General features: G+C 43.7%; 1 pseudogene; it reads right to left on the reverse strand.

Annotated features, from left to right (window-relative positions):
- Positions 1-658: 658 nt before the first annotated feature.
- LOC109869946 (twinkle protein, mitochondrial-like) overlaps positions 659-8,699 on the reverse strand; it is a 43,338-nt pseudogene continuing 35,297 nt past the window's right edge.

Consider the following 8,699-nt stretch of genomic DNA (forward strand, 5'->3'; position numbering starts at 1 on the left):
GTGTCGCTGGAGCCAAGAGAATCCCAATACCACGGAAACCTGAGGCGACTTAAGGAATTGGATTGTCTTGCTGTTTTTCCCTGACACACGTAGGTTGATGGGGGTGGTATTGTGGGTGACGCAGTCTATAGAGCGCCCGTCCAGCGCTCTAACGTCCATGGGAATGGAGAGGGGCTGAGTAGGAATGCCCAGCTCGGACGCCAGGGTAGCTTCCATAAAGCTCTCATTGGCCCCAGAATCAATGAGTACCTAGAGAGATTTTGACTGGTTCCCCCCCACAGCAAGATGGCATGAAAAGGGGGGCGAGTAAGGGGAGAGGAAAAGTTCTCTGTATGGCCCACCAGAGTACTCGCTCCTACCGGTGAGCCTGGTCTTTTAGTGGACAGATGGCCACAAAATGACCAGCAGTCCTACAATACAGGCAACTCTTCATGTGAAGCCTGTATAGCCATTCGGCTGGGGACAGCCTAGCTCAGCCTAGTTGCATCGGCTCAGGAAGAGATGAATTGGCAGACTTTAAAGACTTTCGGGAGAACTTGGGTAGCCCCGGGTTCTCTTGGCAACAGAGCCGTCGGGGACTTCCGGGATGTCTCGGAGGCGAGGTGAAAGCCTTGGGCGGGTGAGTGAAATTGAACCTCTCCTTCCTTCACTCTCGTAGTCACCCATCGATCCGAATGGTCAAGGCAAAGAGCGAGTCAAGACCCGTCGGTAGTTCCCGGGCTGCAAGCTTGTCCTTCACTTCCTCCGATACTCCGTGCAGGAACATGTTGAACAATGCTTCCGGGTTCCAGGCACTCTCAGCCGCCAACGTGCGAAAATCCACTGCGTAGTCTGCCACATTACGGGAGACTTGACGTAGCTGGAGCAGCCTCTCTCAAACAACAGAGAATCAAACTTATTCTGCAAACTCCTCCAGACTGAGGCAGACGGCGGACTGTTGCTCCCACACCGCCATAGCCCAGGCAAGTGCCCTCCCGGACATCAGCGTTATGATGTACGCTATCCTCGAAGGGTCTGAGGGGAACGAAGAAGGCTGCAGCTCTAAAATGAGGGAGCACTGGGAGAGAAAAGCCTGGTTCCGGAATCTCCAGCGTGGTGCTCCGGAGGAGGTAAGCGGGGTTCTCGGGACACTGGGGTAGGCTGGGAGTTTACGGGTGTGACCCGCTGACCATTGGGGAATCTGCGGAATTGCTCCAGCAAAGTATCAAATGCCTGGTCATGGCGTTCTGCCAGGCTATGGAGTCCCTCCATAAGGCATTGAATTAACTCCCCATATCTTCCAATGGTGGCTCCTTGCAAGGAGACAGCATTGTGGAGCTGGTCTGAGTCTGTTGGGTCAGTCATGGCCAGTTCGTATAATCACGTTTTAGGGAAGACCCAGATGCCGAGTGTCGAAGCAACAAATGTTTATTACAAGAACAGGGGGCAGGCAAAACGACAGGTCAAGGGCAGGCAGAGGTCGGTCAATAATCCAGTGTGATGTGACAAGGTACAAAACAGCAGGCAGGCTCAGGTTCAGGGCAGGCACAATGGTCAAAACCGTGAAAACAGGAAATTGAAACAGACAGGCACAAGGGGGAAAACGCTGGTAGGCTTGACGAACAAAACGAACTGGCAACAGACAAACAGAGAACACAGGTATAATACACTGGGAATAATGGGGAAGATGGGTGACTCCTGGAGCGGGGCGGAGACATTGCACAAAGACAGGTGAAACAGATCAGGGTGTAACAGGTCAAGAGGTTATGAAACGTTCTTACAGACGTAAAGTGGAACCTATAGTATCGATTCATGTAAAAAAAAGAAATCACAACATTTAGAGTGACACGGTTTTCATCTGACAGCGGCGATATAATAATATAAATCCATGTAACTGATGTGATTTGGCTAAATGTAACAGGAGTCAAAATACTGGAGTACAAGTACAGCCCACAGAGAGCAAATTGAAAAGTACTAGTTCCTCCAGAAATGTACTTAAGTACACACTACTACCCACCTCTGTCCAGTGCACTCTGGTGTCATTTTCACACAAAAACCATAGGCATCGTTAATCCCATGGGGTCAGTTAGTGCCTAACAAGGCTCGATAACAATGGTAGTTCCTCAAATGATCTTTGTACTTAATTTCAGGGGAACATTGAAAAACGGTGGTGAATCTGAAGTTGAAATAACATAAGTAGGTAACTGGTTAAAGCCCCAATGCACTGCAGCCATTTTGATCTCAATATCAAACCATTTCTGAGTAACAATTAAGTACTAGTTTTCCATTAAAATGGCAAAAAGAAAAATAGCTTTTTAGCCTAAATCTATTTCTCAAGCAAGAATTGCAAAATGTAGATTTCTGCTTAAAATAGACATACCAAAAAGTAACTGCTATTCATATGTAATTACATGATTCTGACATGTAAGAAGACATATGGGAGATTATGAGGAAATTATCAGAAGACACAAGATCAAGCACACACAAAACCGTTTTTTTTTCAAAGTCATCTTTCATTGAAAAGCTAAAAGTGAATTATTGATTCCCAGAGCTGGAAACATCAGATGGCTTCCACAACATGAGAACAATATCAGATTTTTTTAGTTGATTGATAGACCTAACAACTAGAAATGGGCAGATGTTTTAGTAAGTGGTGTCAGGTGAGGTCACGGGACGTTTCCAAGTCTCCCTAAATCTCTCCAAAGTGGTATATGTCTGTAAATTCCAATGCTATTACATATTTGCAATCCCTAAATGCTATTTGTTAAATATAAAAATAAATGTGCTACCATAGCAACCACACTCAAACACTGTGGTGTTATGGGGTATCCAGGGTACATTCGTGTCCTTTCAACCTCTCCAAAAAGTGTCCGAATGTGGTAATTGCACTGTTTTTGCACACTGGATGTGCCGAAAAGTTATGGTTCACTATGAAAACTACATTTCTACAACAACCTCAAACATTGTGGTGGTGTCGTGGGACATACAGGGGATATGGATACCTGCACCGCGTAAGCAGGCAACATCATATTTTTGATGCAAAAACACAAAGTAACTCGGTGGACATTCGATGTTGTTAAGTCATGCATCATCAGATAACATTAATTCAGGATTAATTTGATACCCCCCATGTAGCTATAGCTCAAACACAGACCAAATCGAAGCTTACCTTGTAAGATGTTTGCTGTTTGGTGAAAACATTGTGTAAAGTAAACATTTTGACTCTGGGGGCTGGTGATCAATAACGATAGGTCACAGGCAGACAAATAAAATATAGTCATGATCTGCGGAGTCACAGCTTTTGGTGTGTATCAACGTATTGTGTTTATTTTGTTTATGCTTCACAACGCTAACCGGAATGTAGGTAGTATCCATCTTGAAATGAGGTCATTGGCTCGGCCTGCCATTATAAATGCATATGCCCATATATGGTAGTAAGTCATACCAAAGATTTGATGGCACCAATCAATAGAAAAGATACTCAGGTTTCCCGCAGACACACTCCTTTTGCTACCGTTCTCATTCCAGACTGAATTTTTTATTTTGTAAATCTAGTGTCACACCCTGACCATAGTTTGCTTTGTATGTTTCTATGTTTTGGTTGGTCAGGGTGTGATCTGAGTGGGCATTCTATGTTTCATGTCTTGTTTGTCTATTTCTATGTCTGGCCTGATATGGTTCTCAATCAGAGGCAGGTGTTAGTCATTGTCTCTGATTGGGAACCATATTTAGGTAGCCTGGGTTTCACTGTGTGTTTGTGGGTGATTGTTCCTGTCTCTGTGTTTGCACCAGATAGGACTGTTTAGGTTTTCACATTTCATTATTTTGTAGTTTATTCATGTATAGTTTTTCCTTTATTAAACAAACATGAATCATCACAACGCTGCATTTTGGTCCGACTCTCCTTCACACCAAGAGAACCGTTACAAATAGGGTCCCCAAATATGGGGACTTTACTTTTTAAAATTGTGGTGACACTAAAGCTGAAATAACATAAGTAGGTAACTGGTTCAAGGCCCAATGCACTGCAGCCATTTTGATCTCAATATCAAACCATTTTTGGGTAACAATGAAGTACCTTACTGTAGTAGTTTTCCATTAAAATGTTTTAAAAAAAGAAGCTATTTCTCAAGCAAGAATAGTACTATCTGGGAATGGTATGGGTGGGGAGGGATATGTCAACTGAAAAAAAATCTGTCATTGGCAGAGGTTTGGAACTCGCTTTTTTATTGGTCTATATGAACTTTTATAAACGGGGTGGTTCAAGCCCTGAATGCTGATTGGCTGACAGCCGTGGTATATCAGACAAAACATTTCTTGTTACTGCTCTAATTATGTTGGTAACCAGTTTATAATAGCAATAAGGCACCCCTGGGGTTTGTGGTATATGGCCAATATACCACGGCTAAGGGCTGTATCCAGGACATATACCACACCCCCTTGTGCCTTATTACTTAAATACCACTTGGTGAGGTCACCAGGCAAAGACAAAACTCCACCCATGCAGAACCTGCTGATTAGAAGGTACTGTGTAGATTGTATTTTCAACTAGCAACTATCAAGAAAAAACACTGATCAAGTGTATTCACACTTTTACAGTGTTAGCTAGTTTCACCTGTTGTACAATATGTTATAAAACACATGAAAACTGAATTTTGACTGCATTGGGCCTTTAATATATATCCTGGATATATGCAGGATCAGAGATGTTCGCTAAGCTCTCAATTCTTCAATTACAAGCAGAGGAATATTGTAATATGCTTTGAGGCCTATTTACATTCTTTCCTTCAGCCAGGCAGAGTAAATATGTTGATAAACAGATGGAATTGCTAAGAGGACTGTGGCTTCCCACACATAATGCAGCTCAAGCCAATCCAGGCTTTAAAACTGGCTTCATAAACATCACTGTGGCAATATAATGCCAGTGTTGGATAATACCCTTGGTATGCAGTGTTTGTGAGAGAGATGCTTCCAAGACATATCAGATGATATGACAACATCATAGTAACTCCTGCAGGTTGATTGTTGTCCCACACACAGCCCACTAGCTGCTTAGCTGCGACAGCCCTCTCGTTCCTCCTACTCTGGATCGATTGGCAGCAGTAATCCACGTTATTGCCCCACCAGCTGCCAAAGAGAGTGGGATTAAACGCCATGCAGAGAGAGAAAGCGAGATAATTCTCAGATTACCATTTCATTATTCATCTGCCGAACAAGACCCTTCATAGACAGCAATCGATAACTCTAACCTCTGACCCATTACTATCGACAGGCCTTTATAGCAGGCTACCTTGGGGTTGAAGAGGCGGGCTAGTGAACCAGTTCGAATCCCAGATCTAACAGTAGTGTAGGATAGTGAAGTGATGGAGATCTCCAGCTATTTGATATCTCTTATCTGTTATAATCTCTTATTGAGGGGAGAGGTTTACAGGTTCATATCCGAGGGTATGCTTGGATATCTAACCTGTATATTGATTGATTTAGTCACATACTAAGGGTGTTTGCAAGGACTTATAAACCTACCCTAAAAAGGGGAAGTATTAGGTCAATTATCTGCTTTGCAAAGTCATTGGCTGTGCATATGGCACTCAATTGTGCCTTTAGTGTGAATAAATGTCTGTTTCCACAAATAATCTCTGTTCTCTTTCTCCCCTTTCGCTCTTCATCTCATTCTCTCTCTCACTATCGCTCTTTCTCCACCCCCTGTCGGCTGCCTTGGTACAAAGCATGCATAAAACATAACTTGCAGCTTCAGTTTCAGACAGAAATGAAAAGACGATTTGAGTCACCCACTAGGGAATGTAATCCCAGAGGAGAGAGAACAGGAAGTAGGACAAAACCTTGGCTGAGCCATAAATGTACATATCACCTGGTTATAGTATTTATGAGCAGTAACTGATAAGATAGAGGATGTGATGTACAGCGAAAGAAAGAAAAAAAGAGAAGTGTACAACTGTTCTTATCAGGCAGCTGTTCTTGCCACAAACATCAGGTCCATAATGTCCCGATTCTCATACATTACTACAACCTATTTAATATTGTTTTAGTCTATGTGAGAGAAGAACGTTTTCATGCGAAATATAGGCCTATCCGATTTGAGAATGACTAAAATGACAGGATGTGGGACGCAGCCATAGTGTTCCATCCTGCCGGGCCCAGGTCAGGTCAGGTCAGGTCAGACCCCCATGGCGAGCAGTTGGATATTGGTCATTAGGGGGGAGTTGAACCCTGATTGAAGCTACCACACACTTCCATGGTAAAAGCCTGGCCAAGAGCACCCTGCCCAAAAGCCTGCTGTTCAGTGCTGGGGCTCAGGGTGTATTTGGATGGCCGGAGGGCAGGGAAAGGACACATCTAAATATGCAACCATTCCGTTCTAGGTCAAGGGTTTACGCTGCTCAGTTAAAGATTGGATGAACATACTTTTGTGTGAGGGTATGCGTGACAAGATAAAGTGCCCTTCAAAAACAGACTTCGTTGATTGACAGTTTGGGATTGTGAGGAACGGCAAAAGAGAGAAAAAAGTAAGGACAGATTAAGTCCTATAATCTGCAGGCAGGACAACCAGCAATCTATCATCCAAATTTGACCAAAGATCCCCCCAGGACTGAGATCAGACTGAGTCAGATCATACTTTGCATCTCAGTGTTCTGTGTTCCACACTAGGCTAAACATTAAGACATAGGCTACAAACCCTTTTAAGATCAAGGTCATCATTTAAAACACCCTTAAACGTCTAGAGAGACAAAGTGGGCTATGAATGTCCAGTTGGATGAAATAGTTTGTGTCCATTTTACTGTTCTGCATCCTCCGGTGTTTAAATGGCATTTTCTTTCAATTAAGTCTGATTCAAAGTTGGATTCAGACTCCCCACAAGGGTTTGTTATTGCACAGCCGCGTGCCATGGAGTTGGTTGGCTATACAGCACAAACAGATCTGGGATCGGGCTCAAGGCTTCAGCAGTGATGGGACCACACCCTAGGTGGAATTAAGGAAATGGCCACAGAGGTGGAATAAGGAAGTGATGAAACAACAGTTGGTCCATGATTGTAATGTAAACAGTCAAGGTAGAGGTTCTTGCTAACCACCAATCTAGGATCAGGTTACCTCGTCCAAAATTCTACCCTTAAATAGGAGGAGGATTTTTTTTTAAATCTGACCATGGACAGGCAGTTAGGGGCCATTTCTACCAGCTCCAATACCACCAGTTCAAACTAGGTGCCACTGTCAAGGTTGTGTGAGCAAGGCTGAACTGTAAGAATGTGTAAATGTGTCATTCTGTCTAAGAGATAGCATTTGTTTATGGACATCTGCCCAGGAAAACACTAGTATGCTTATCCATGAGGGAATAGAGTGAAGTCTGTACAAGAAGAAACCTATGATGATATGATGTCAACAAAATTTTTTTTATATGAGATCACTTCTCATTGTAACCAAAACCTCAGTAATTTCCCCTGTCCTGAAAACACGCAGACGAAGAAGAAAATACCATTCCAAATTCTAATGTATAGTAGAGTGGCTGGAGGGTACGGAGGGAATATTGTCAGACACAAGGACTTTGTTCAGAATTGCATAGATACTTCCATAGACATTCTAAAATGACCATATGCTAAAACTATAACTACTATAACTATAAATGTAGGGAGTAGGTTTTTTCCTACTCCCTACATTACCCTTTAATGGAATATGAGACCACTGCACATTGTGAATCAAGGATCATGTGCAGTCAAGTGTACAACTCCCCTCCTTGGTGAATGAAAATAACAGAGATTAGAGGGAGGTAGTCAGTAACTAAAGCCCACTGTAGGTGGCCACCCCACTGTGTGTGTGGCAGCAGTAGAGGCAGACCACCTCTCCAGACAAATTACTTCAGACCCAGTTCCCCTCAGCTTAAGCCGTTATGCAACGGTATGACACGTCTGCCCCCCACGTAGCCCTCCACTCTGCTCCAAACAGGCCCCCCCCGTACATCACCCTCTGCCTCCCACCTACAACACGTCCTACTTGAAATCGCCTATCACACCCAATCACTCAAACAGCTTCTTCCTACAGGACAACTACTATTATGTTCTGCTTATCAAAGGGTCACCTACACCTGACCAGTGTCTGCTTTTCATTGTGCGTGTGTGCCTGCATGTGTGTGTGCGCGCATGTGTGTGTGTCTGCATGTGTGCGCGCGTGTGTGTGTATATATATACACATCTGCCTTTCTATCTTAGTGGGGGGCTAATCAGGCAAGAGCAATGAGAATAAAATATAAAAAATAACCAAACAACCAACCTCGGGGATTTGGTCGTCCCAGTTCCATAAGCCTGGCTAATACCTTGACGGCTGCAGGAAACTTTAGGGAGGGGAAAGTGAAAAGCAGCAAGAGTATTCGAGTCTAGTCCACGAGGGCCGTCCCACACCAGCTGTGAATGTATTCATCACACAAACTACCGCGGCCAATCACAAAGCACTCAGGAAGGACATTGCATTATAACCATGTTATTTTTCAACCTCTACAATTTGTATCCAGAGTATTTTATTCATCTGAATTGACAGTAACCAGAACAGACACAAGGCTAACCTATAAACAGTCCTTGATTGAAATCTGCAGACCTCATTACTTTGATTTTGAAAATATAAGAAGGCCCAGACCCAAAGACAGGGTGCTAGACTGTCTAACTGTCCCCAACGAACCGCCCTGGGTCCTAGCCTAGAGCCAGGACGATAAACTG

The sequence above is a fragment of the Oncorhynchus kisutch genome, linkage group LG25 (assembly GCF_002021735.2).
Source record: "Oncorhynchus kisutch isolate 150728-3 linkage group LG25, Okis_V2, whole genome shotgun sequence".
Taxonomy (NCBI): Eukaryota; Metazoa; Chordata; class Actinopteri; order Salmoniformes; family Salmonidae; genus Oncorhynchus; species Oncorhynchus kisutch.